A 12,676-nucleotide genomic window follows, 5' to 3' on the forward strand; every position below is an offset into this window, starting at 1 on the left:
CAGATACGCGAAACACGCCAACATAATCCATGGCACACCTTGATTTTCAGCCTATATATTCCTTCGTTTTTAGCTCATTTTCTCACAACTTTCCATACATTCTCTTTGGAACACTTTCCACCTTTTAGCTCTTTACTCCTTTAGGATAACGGATGGACGCCATAACAAATTTGAATCCCCAAAGGATAAGGGGCGAGCCTTTCAGCTCACATCATAAGAAGCCAAGGAGGCACCCTACGTCATAGTTGGTATGTTTATAGTAAACTCCATGCCTGCTTTAGTATTATTTGATTTAGGAGCAAGTCATTCTTTCGAATCACTTAAATTTAGCAAAAGCTTTGATAATACCATAGGAGATTTAGATCATTTTCTAAGAGTAGAAATAGCTGACGACCGAATCGTTAGGGCATCAAAGGTTTGTTATAGTTGTAACTTAAGAATTACAATGACAGTTTCCTGATAAATCTCATCCCCATCCTTATGAGAGAAATGAACGTAATAGTAGGAATGGACTAGTTGGACCAATTTGAAGCCCTAATCAATTATAGGCGGAAAGTGGTATGGGTTCAGACTTTAGGTGAGGGTGAACTAACCATCTAGGATGAGGGCTCGAAGAGTGGTTTAACGTTTTGTTCCACCATAAGGGCCAAGAAATACCTACAACATGGTTGTGATGGATTTTTAGCATATGTGATCGACACTCGATAGGAGAAGAAGGATACCATTTAGAAGTCACAGTAGTTTGTGAATTCCTTGATGTGTTTCCTGAAGACTTGCTTGGTGTGCCTCTAGAATCTCAAGTAGAATTTAGGATCAACTTAGTTCTCGATGTGGCACCTGTAGCCAAGTAGAATTTAGGATCAACTTAATTCTTGATGTTGCAAAAATTGTCTAACCAACTTCAATATTTGATGGACGAGGGATTCATTCGACCAAGTAGTTCTCCGTGGGGAGCCCTAATTTTGTTGTTAAAAAGAAGGATGAATCACATAGAATGTGCATCGACTATAGAGAACTTAACAAACTCATGTTGAATAATCGTCACTCATTGCCAAGGATTAACGACTTGTTTGATCAAATCTGAGGATCGTCTTGGTTTTCTAAGATATATCTACGTTCTGGATACCACAAGATGAGAATGAACTATCCAGAGTTATTCAGTTAGATTTTGCGGACGAAATCCTTGTAAGTGGAGGAGGATTGTAACACCCCATTTTTAATACTTCCGTAGATTGTAATAGTAAGCAGTTATTATGAAATACAAATTGAAATACATTACTTTTGAGCCAAAATAATCATCGTTAATATGTAATAAACATCAATAAAATTTTTATGTATGTATGGAATGCGTAAATCCGACTTCGTAGGAAGAAGTTATGCTTCTTTGAAGTTTCGCAGTAAAACTGATTCTGCTCAGTGTATTGTAAAAAGTGAATTTTAGAGAGGTTGCGTGTTACTCATTAGTCTAGGAAATCTAAATAAAAGTCTTAGTAGTCGTAAAACCGAGAGCGTGCATATCAAGAACGTCCAAATCTAACTTCAATTGAGAAAGTTATTGTAACGATTTTCATTTTTAATTAACCAAAAATACTCCCACAAAACATGAGGTTTCCAAATGCATGTGTTTTCAAATTTCAATCCATTACAAATTTATTTCAAATTATCAGAGTGTCCCATAAAACGTCCGAGAAAGAGTGCATGCCGCGCCATCAATCCTTGCCCTTGCCCTTAGGCTCAGATGTACTTGAAACAAATCCACAAGCTATAAGCTAATGCTTAGTGAGTTCCCCAAAGCATATCCCAAGCACAATCCACATAACACATATCATATTAGCTATAAAAGCTATCTCTACCATATAACCCATGCATACAAACATATACGGATGTCGTGGGCTCCTCCCAAGGTCTTACTGCAGGATGTCCTGGGCTCCCCCTCATGGTCTTACACCTAAGTGCCATGGGCTCCCCCCATGGTCTTTAACTGGAAAGCCATGGGCTCCCCCAAATGGTCTCACATCCAAGTGCCATGGGCTCCTCCCATGGTCTTTACTTGAAAAGCCATGGGCTCGCCCACATGGTCTTACATCCAAGTGTCATGGGCTCCCCCCATGGTCTTTCCTTGCAAGTATCACATATGTAGCTAACATATTATCAATCATATCTAACTATCATACCACATATCTCTACAAAAAGTATACCACACATCTCTACACAGCAAGTATACCATCTATCATAAAATGGGCCGACCTTGGTGCCTTTGACCCATTGGTATGGTTAGAATACTCACTTCTCGTGAATGTAGAATTGAAAAACTAAGATTAGCTAATCCCCACATGTTGCTCCGACACAACAACCTATAATCATCATGTGATTAACTCGTGAAAATCCTATAGACACCCTTAAAGTTAACCCTGGCCAATAGTCAAGGTCAACATTCCGTGTTGACCTCAACTCGTCGAGTACATCAGTGACTCGTCAAGTTATCTGTGTAATTCATCCACTCGCCGAGCTACCTGAGTAACTCGCCGAGTCTCTCGATGTCCAAAACTGAAAACTCATGAAACCAAAAAATCATTACAACCGAAAACTCATGACAACCAAAAACCCGGAAGACCCAAAAATGGTAAACCCTAATTGACTCGTCGAGTCAGCTAAGGGACTCGACGAGTTCCTTCAATCTCCTTCAAATTCAGCTTTTTTCAGTGGGATCTAACCTGCCAAACTTAAGATCCAAGCTTTCCTAGTGCAGATACCATGTAAAGTTGCAAACTTTATGTGCATGCAAGGTCCTCCAAGGCTATAACTTCGAAGCTAGGCTTCTTACAAGGTTCTTGTGCATGGAAAGTGGCTATACCACACAAAGTGAGCAACTTTATGTCATTGGGGACCGAAATGGGTCCAGATCTGAAGCCATATCCTTGTGATAGGCCAGATCCAATTTTGGACTCCATTTAGCCCCAAAAATGGTCATTTACTTGTAAGAGAAGGGATCTAATCAACTAGAGCTCAAGGTGATAGCTTTATACCTCAAGATGATGGCTAATACGAAGTATATGTTGGATCTATACAACTAGGCTTTCTTTTTGGGTTCCAAGGTCGGTGAGGGAGGCTACAAATGAGCCATAAGTTCTTTAAATAGGGTGGTAATCCCTGAAAATTAGGGTTTCTTCCAACAGCGCCTACTCGACGAGTCGGGTCTTCCAACTCGTCGAGTAGCATCCAAGTCCCGCGTCCTTATAATATCTTCTACTCGACGAGTTGGACTCCGAACTCGTTAATTCCGCTCACAAGAACAATAAAAAATAGATAAATTAATTAATACCTAGAACGGGTGTTACAAATCTCCCCCATTTGGACTCGCATCTCGTCCTCCGGATCCCAGGTCCACTCGGAGCCCCTGAGGTGTATCCATTGCACCTTCACCAGCTTCACCTCCTTGTGCCGAAGAACCTTAGTCTTCCTATCTATGATTGCAACCAGCCTCTCAATGTAGTTCATGCTCTCATCTACCTGAATGTCGTCTAAGGAAATGACTGCGACCTCGTTGCTGACACACTTCTAAAGTTGTGACACATGGCAGGTGTTGTGATTCTGGCTAAGCTTATCCGGAAGATCCAAGCGGTAGGCCACGTTGCCCACCTGGGACGTAGTCCTGAATGGGCCTATATATCGGGGTCCTAGCTTGCCCCTCTTCCGAAACCTGATGATACGCTTCCATGGCGACACCTTTAGTAATATGAAGTCCCCCACATGGAACTCAAGATCTGATCGTCGCCGGTCAACATAACTTTTCTAATGACTCTTCCTGACCCGCAGCCAATCGCGCACCTGCTGAATCAGCCTGGTAGTCTTGAGCACTACGTCATTGCTCCCCATGACCCGGTGTCCAACCTCGCCCCAAAAAACCAGGGTCCTACACCTGCTACCATACAACATCTCGAATTGGGGTCGGTCGATATTGGCATGGTAACTGCTATTGTATGAAAATTCTGCCAACGGGAGGTATGTATCCCAACTCCCTCCAAAATCCAACACGCATGCTCAAAGCATATCCACAAGTGTCTGGATCGTCCTCTCGCTCTGGCCATCTGTCTGGGGGTGGTAAGCCGTGCTAAAATGTAGTTGAGTGCCCAGTTCCTTGTGGAACTTCTTCTAGAACCTAGATGTAAACCGAACATCCCTATTAGAGACTACCGATACTGGCACCCCGTGTCTAGCCACCACCTCTCGCACATAAATATATGTCAACGTCTCGGCGGATATACTCTCAGAGATCAGAATAAAGTGGGTACTTTTCGTCAATCAGTCCACAATCACCCATATGGCGTCCACACCCCTCGTCGTCCTCGGTAACTTCGTGATGAAGTCCGTCGTGATCTCTTCCCACTTCCACATGGGAATGGGTAGGGGTTGAACCTTACTATGTGGTCCCTGATGCTCGGCCTTGACCTTCGTACATGTCAAGCACCGCTCTACAAACCAGGCGATCTCTCGCTTCATTCAGGGCCACCAATAACTCAGCCTCAAGTCTCTATAAATTTTTGTAGCCCCCGGATGGATAAAGAACTTGGACTTATGTTCCTCCTCCAAAATCTTCTGCCTCACTCCCCCAGATGAAGGGACCCACACTCGGCCACATTGGGTAAGGAGACTCTAACCATTCCGAACGAACAAAGGAATTTGTCCCCGTATCCTTTCTAACTTCCAATAATCCTTCTTCAAACCCTCCACTTGTGCATCCTTGATCATATCCAGCAACGGGGAGGCCACAATCATCCTCAAACAAACGTTCTTAATCGGGATCCTGCCGCCTTGCGGCTCAAAGTATAGGCCACCGCGTTGGCCTTCCCCGGATGGTATAGGATCTCACAATCATAGTCCTTCAGCACATCCAACCACCTCCTCTGTCACATGTTGAGGTTCTGTTGATCCATCAAATACTTCAAACTCTTGTGATCAGTATAAATGGTGCACTACACCCCATACAAGTAGTGCCTCCAAATCTTGAGGGCAAACACCACTGCCCCCAATTCCATGTAACATCCGGATTTCCAGGTACCATATTTGAATTGTTTATTTTGAGTTATGAGCAGGGACTCAACGAGTCGACGCGTTGACTTGTCGGTTAAGATCGTGATTTGCTGACTGGATTAATGAATGGACTCGATGAGTCGATGGGTGGACTTGATGACTCCGCGCTGTGGGTGGAAACCCCAAATCCTTGGGCATGTGCCCTATTTAAGGGACCTTATGGCCCTCATTTGCAGCTACCAGTCCAGAGAGAAACCCTAGTGAGCTTGAACGTGTGGTGTGAGAAGAAGGGCTATTTTGATCCTTGTTGGTGTGGTTTTTCCAAAGAAGAAGGAGATTCCAGCAAAAGAAGGTCAAAGGGGTTGCTATTTTGTGGTTTCAAGCAATGAACTCCATCTTTGAGGTATTAAATCGATCCTTCTTCTGTTTTGGTGTAGAACCCTTGAATCTAGGGTTTTCTCTACTCTTTATTGGCTTGGATATGATGCTTATGATGTCCCTTTGAGTGTTAAACTTTGGATCTGGACCTTGAGAGGTCCTGAGAGCCCCAACCTCCCTGCTTTATGCTATTTCATTAGAGATATGAACCTAGGTTTCCATTTTAGAAGCTATTTCACCAAAAAGAGTCTTATATGCCTTACTTGAGTGTAAAGTTCATACCTTTACGTGATTATTGAGTATGTTAAGGTCAGATCTATAGGTTAGAGAAACAGATCTGACCTCAGAAGGTCATTTGAGTGTTGCCATGGAAGGGACTCGCCGAGTCGAGTCGGGTTGCCCCGCGATTCGTGACTAGTGGTAACCCGTCAAGTGAAAGGTTAACTCAACGAGTCGAGTGAGGATTTATGAGGATTATAAGGACACACATGGACTTGCCAAGTCACACGAGTCTACTCGATGAGTCTGGTCAAAGCTTGACCATTGTCTATAGTTGACTTTCGTTGACTTTTAGGGTTTGGTCAACACTTGGACTTTTGGACCATTAGAAGGGTAAATGGTCTTTTAGCCTTCTGAGAGAACATTGGAAGGGACTAGTCATGCCTGGAGAGTCGTTATTGATTTGAGATGATTGCTTATGTGTTTAGGCGGGGCTAGGACATCGTTATGAGTTTCAGGGATACTGAGCACATGAGTTACTAGACATCATACGAGGTGAGTCTTCTCACTATACATTACCTAGAGTGGTAATTATGTGTGACCGGAAGGTCTTATGTGCTATGAAGAGGATGTGATATATGATATGTGATATGTATCTGTTATGTTATGTTATGAGCAGTATGCTATGGACCGGAAGGTCATCATGTTATGGACCGGGAGGTCAACAGCGTATGGACTGGAAGGTCAAAAGAGTGTGGACCAGAAGGTCATTACGTGTCGGACCGGAAGGTCTACCAGGGTTGGGATGGAAGTCCGCAGAGACACATGGACACGAAGGTCCCATAGAGCTACGGCCTTGAGTGGCGTATGTGTTGTATGTGGTATTTTGGGGAACTCATTTAGCATTTATGGTTACAGTGTTATGTGTTATGTGTTTCAGGTACTAGCGAGGACCGTGGGAAGGCGCGGACATGATACGTACACAATGGCAGAGGATTTTATCTTATGATCTTGGGATATGTTTTATCATGATGACAATTCTTGAACATGAGATTTGAAAATATTGAATGAGTTTTATGTTGTATGAAAAATGAAAAAGTATTTTAATTTTTACGTCGTTACAAGTTGGTATCAACACCTTGGTTTGAGGGATTCAGATGCACCTTCGGGCACATCTGAACTCAAACTGAGGATTTGAGGAAATTTTTTTAGAAAAGAAACAATTTTCTAACAGAGTAAAAGATTTTGAGGAAGGCAGAACGAATCAGTGTGTACGATCTGCCAGTGCCCGAAAGGTGATTTCCTAAAATACCCTTATATTATGTGTTATGAGATATTATGTGATATGTTATGAATGCTAGAGTAGTCTAGGTATTCATATCTAGGACTAGAGTGGCCTGATTTGTGATGCCTTAGGCTAGGAGATTACTGCTACTATGAGATACTTCGGGAGCGAGTAGGTAGCAGTGAGGAGCTTATGAGTGATCTGCCGGAAGGTAGCCTACGCTTAGTAAGATATAGAGTACTTGTGAATTTGGGTACTAGGAGGAGGACTTGGGGTGAATGCTGATGCGGTGTGGAAGGTAGTATAGGGCCCGCACTACTGGAAGCACCAGATTAGTGAGCAGTCTAATTATGAATCCTTAGGATACTAAGGAGCAAGTAGGGTTGAGTGGTCGAGTGTGAATATACTTGAGCAAGTCTCTGATATTTTTATGTTGTATTTCAGAAACATCATGGTTGTGACACGCCATAGACCAGAGACCAACGGCGTGAGTGGTGAGGAGCTTGGTCAGATGATCCATGATGAGGTGGCTGCGGCCATCCAAGCAGAGATACCGGAAATGTTTGGATCTATCGAGACCACATTGAATGAGACATTTGATGAGAGATACGCAGCGTTTACTGAGGTTGTGGCTGCTACAGCTACTGCAAGTGTGGCTGCTGCTAGACCTCGGGGGGGGGGGGTGACTCGTTGCTGTTCCGGGAGTTCAGCAACACGAAGCCACTAGAGTTTGATAGGACGCAGGACCCGATTTGCTGCGATGAGATGGATTTCTTATATCGAGGGATGCTTCTACACCTGTTCTTGTCTAGAGTATCTAAGGGTTCGGTTTGCACTGAACCAGCTTCGCTTGGGAGCGAAGGACTGGTGGAAGTTTGTGACGACGAACTTCACTCTTGCAGAGATTTCGGAGGTGACCTGGGAGAGGTTCACCACCATGTTAAGAGACGAGTATGTTCCCTCGGTGGAGAGGGAAAGATTGGCACAGGAGTTTTTGTGCCTCAAGCAGGGGACGTAGTCCATGATTGTGATTATATGGATGTTCCATGTGAGGGCGTTGTTTTTCCCTGAGCACATGTTGTCTGAGCAGGCACGCATGAGCCAGTATTTGAGCATTCTGAGGAGGAACATCCGGGAGTTCGTGGCGAAATCGACTTACCGGACATTTGCTGAGCTCCAGGAAACTGCCCGGAAGAGGGAGATTGAGCTGGAGACTCAGGCCAGGGAGGAGGCCGAGTCATAGGGAAGGACAGGCGGCTGGTACAGTCTCAACCGGCAGCCAAGCGGGCTAAGCCCACCGATTCGAGATATGGAGGCAAGAAGGGTCGCACATGTGGGAAGTGCGGCAAGGGACATGATGGAGTCTGCCGGTCGGGTGCTTTCTACAAATGTGCCAAGGAGAGACATATAGCCAAGATTGCCAAAGGAATTTATGGTTTGCTTTCATCGCAACCAGATGGGCCATCGAAAGGCTGAGTGGTCGCAACTGTTAAATGGAGCAGCACAGGGATCTGCCCCTGTTACTGCATGAGCTACTGAGGGTCGGCCAGTGAAGGCCGATGCACCGAAGGCTCGCAGGAGAGCCTTCTAGTTGACAACAGAGGAGGTTCGCATAGCGCCCATTTTTGTGTCTGGTACGTATTCTTTTATTTATTTATGCTGAGTTGAGATATTGTGCTTATTTTATGATATGCGTAGGTACTTTTCTTGTGAATTTTGTACCTACTTTGGTGTTATTTGACTCGGGTACGAGTCGATCATTTGTGTCGCTAGCGTTTAGTCAGCATATTAGTATTCGACGAGAGGCGTTGAGTCGACCTCTAAGAGTTTCCATAGCTGACGACCGAGCGGTGTATGCTACTGATGTGATTCGAGGATGTATACATGAGATCTTCGGCGCTGAGTTTCCGATAGATCTGGTCCCGATTGTGATGCGGGACGTTTGCGTTATAGTGGGCATGGATTGGTTGAGCCGATTTAGGGCGGTTATAGACTGTGAGCGGTAGAGTGACGATACGAGACCCTAGTGGGGGAGTGCTGACGGTATATGGTGAGGGTACCCGATGTGGGTAAACATTTTGTTCGGCTGCAAGAGCGCCATAGAGTTTACACTAGGACTGCAACGGGTTTGTAGCCTATGTGATGGATACACGAGTGGCCGTGGAGAGGCCGCGTTCGATTGAGGATGTTCCGATAGTGTGTGAGTTCCCGGATGTTTCTCCCAAGGAGTTGCCGAGTGTGCCTCCCGAGAGGCAGGTGGAGTTCCGCATCAATTTGGTTACGGGGGCAGCGCCTATCACTAAGGCGCCTTATCGCCTTGCACCGCCAGAGATGCAGGAGTTATCCTCGTAGCTTCAGGAGTTGCTGGGAAAGAGGTTTATTAGACCAAGTAGCTCTCAGTGGGTAGTGTCGATCCTTTTTTTCAAGAAAAAAGTTGGTTCACACCGAATGTGCATTGATTACCAGGAGTTGAACAAGTTGACGGTCAAGAACCGTTATCCATTACCGAGGAACGATGATTTGTTCGATCAGTTGCAGGGAGCGTCTAGGTTCTCCAAGATAGATTCGAGGTCTGGATATCACCAGATGAGAGTGCGGGATGACGATATCCAGAAGACGACATTCAGGACCTATTATGGGGATTATGAGTTCATGGTGATGCCTTTTGGGCTCACCAATGCACTGGCAGTGTTCATGGATCTCATGAACATGGTGTGCAGGCCGATGTTGGATCGGTTGGTGATCGTGTTCGTCGACGATATTCTAGTATATTTGAGATCTAGAGAGCAGCAAGAGGAGCATCTGAGAGAGATTTTCGGAGTATTGAGGTCGGAGAGGCTTTTCACCAAATTATCCAAGTGTGATTTCTGGTTACGAGAGGTCCAGTTCTTGGGACACCTTGTTAACCAGAATGGGATATTGGTCTATCCGGACAAGATTGAGGCGATTATGAGATGGGAGGTGTCGAAATCCCCCACCGAGATCAGGAGTTTTCTGGGATTGGCGGGCTACTATCGGAGATTATCTGAAGGGCATGACTTTTAGTTGGGGTCTAGAGCAGCAGGCCTCCTTTGAGACGCCTCACTAGAGATTATGTGAAGCCCCGGTATTAGCCCTCCCAGAAGGGATGGAGGATTTTGTGGTGTATTGTGGCACATCGATATTGGGGTTGGGTGCAGTGCTTATGCAAATAGGGCACGTGATAGCGTACGCATCGAGGCAGTTGAAGCCTCACGAGGTGAGGTATCCCACCCATGATTTGGAGCTGGGGGCCGTGGTGTTCGCCCTCAAGATATGGCGTAATTATTTGTATGGGGTTCGGTGTATCATATACACGGACCACAAGAGTTTGAAGTACTTGATGGATCAGCCAAAACTGAATATGCGCCAGAGGAGATGGTTGGATGTGGTAAAGGATTATTGAAGAGAAGAAATCTCTAGATCGTTTAGATCTTTCACAGGTATATTAATAAGAACAAACAACTCAATCAAAACACAACAAAGAACACAATATAGAATCAATATGAAGCTTATGATTCAAACGTAGTCATGCCTCATTAGAGCTCAATAAAGAACTTCCACTGTAGAGGCAAGCTAGGGTTTACAATACTATAATAATAAAATAATTGAAGCATTACCTACTCAGAATGCATGCATGCACCTTAAATACTAAAAACCTAGAATAAAATAATGCACGGTTGGACAGACCCAAAGCGACTACAAAACTAGGCTAAAACGAACGAGCCCAAGACGCAACATCATAATCCCAACAATCTCCACCTTTACGTCAATTGGGGCGAGACCTTTATTTCGGTTTTGTGACCTTGACTTGCTTCATGACCTTGAACAACCGAGGAATAATGGCAAGAAGCGTCTGCCGAAACTGAATATACCAACGAAGCGTATCAGTAAACAACTTCTTGTCAGTTTGACTGTTCTGATTACACCTATGGATGATCTCCAAAATATGCTCCAAGCAAGCAGTAGAGAACAAGTGTTTGTCATTAAGAGCGAAGAGACATTTCTGACCTTCGCCCCTAACGGACATCGCAATATGAAACTTAGAGTCAATCTTGCCCTTGATCATCATGTTTACATTGTCAGTACTTCTAATTTCTTTGAGTACGCTTATGAATGGCAGCTGCAATCTCTTGATCCATTTTTGCTACTGCATGAATGTAGCAAACAAGCATTCGCTTGATATGATCAATGATCAGCTGATACTCTGGAGGATTGCATAGCAGAATATTGTTGAGGAGTATCCAGTCGTGTGGGTTTAGATTTGGAAGTTCAGCTAAGGAAATGGTATGAACCGAGCTATCTGAGCGTCGGATCACTTTGAATTGGAAATTGATAAATTTCCCAGCTGAAGAGGGCTTCAATACCCTGACCTTTGTAATCTTCTTCAAGCTCTAGGTCAGGTATTGTTGTTGATCAAGCTACAGATAAAATTCCAGCTAGGAACGACAGCAGTAAAGGCAAAGCAGTGAAAGATGAAGGAACGACAGCAGTAAAGGCAAAGCAGTGAAAGATGAATGCCTTTCGGTTGCTTGGCATGTCGAACTGAACATCCTTCGAGTTCTCAAGACTGAACGATAAAACAGGTTCAAGCCAATGAGTACTCGGTTCATCAATGACTTCCCACTGGAGCGATTCAACAGTCCACTCGGGAAACATTGACTTCTTTTTATCAAGAAGTTCCTTCTTTTTTATTTCATTCTCCAACCGATCCATCTTCTCCCGAAGCTCTTGCTCAGAAGGCTTGTATTTTGGATCAGGCTTGGAAGGAGCTCCTGTAACAATATCATCAATATGATCCTCTTCATCTTCATCATCTCCGCCAATGATCTTTTTCTTTTGACTTTTACTGGCTGAAGCTTCATTATCTTTCGGTCCAGTAGTAGCTTTCGGTTCTGGAGGAGATGAAGGATGTGTTTTTTCAAGTTTGCCTCATTGGGATTTCTTTTCTCCCCCTTGTTTCAGAAGAATGGTAGTGTCCGAAATACCTTCAATTCGACTGAGAATATCCAAGGCTGGACGTAGTTTCTCAGCCAAGTGACGGCGAATGGAGATCGTTAAGATTGAGTCATGAGTGTCCAAAAGATGAAGCAGGATTGAATGGACATCACCAACAGAACTGTGAATCACCTCTCTTTCAGATTTTAGATCATTAAGATCTTGAGTTGTAGTACAGAGCTTTAGGTTCTGAATTTGGAGCTGATAGGTTTGTTTGTCCAACTTATCCATAATTTTGTTTTCAGCTGCTAGCTCTGCCTCAAGAGTAGTTAGCCGTTCATCAACTTTGGTATGAAGCTCTTCATTAGCAGCTTCAATAGCTTTACAAGCCACACCAAGTTGTGATAGTTAGGCCTCCAATGAGTGTTTAAGAGAATCAACCGAAGCAGTCACGATGTGTGCATTTTTCTGGGCAGCAGCTTGAAGTGAGTCTAGAAAGATTTGAGTTTCTAAGATTAGTTTTTCGAATTTTGTGGTCGCTTCCTTGCAGTATTTAGTAGAGGCTTCCAGTACAAGTGAAGCCTGTCGGCATTGAGAAGTGGAGGCATCAATGGCCTTTGATGCATTGGAGATAGAGGTGTCATGCTCTTTAACTGCAGAAGAGAAGAGGGCCTTGAGAGCAGCTTCTGAGTAGGGATTAGCAGAGGAAGAGGAAAGTAATTGATTAAGCTTATCAGTCACAGCCTTAAGATGTCGCTTGGTGATAGGAGCATCATCATCATCGTCGCTCTGAACACGCGAAGAACT

The sequence above is a fragment of the Lactuca serriola genome, chromosome 9 (genome assembly GCF_051521515.1).
Source record: "Lactuca serriola cultivar US96UC23 chromosome 9, Lser_US96UC23_V15, whole genome shotgun sequence".
NCBI classification, from domain to species: domain Eukaryota; kingdom Viridiplantae; phylum Streptophyta; class Magnoliopsida; order Asterales; family Asteraceae; genus Lactuca; species Lactuca serriola.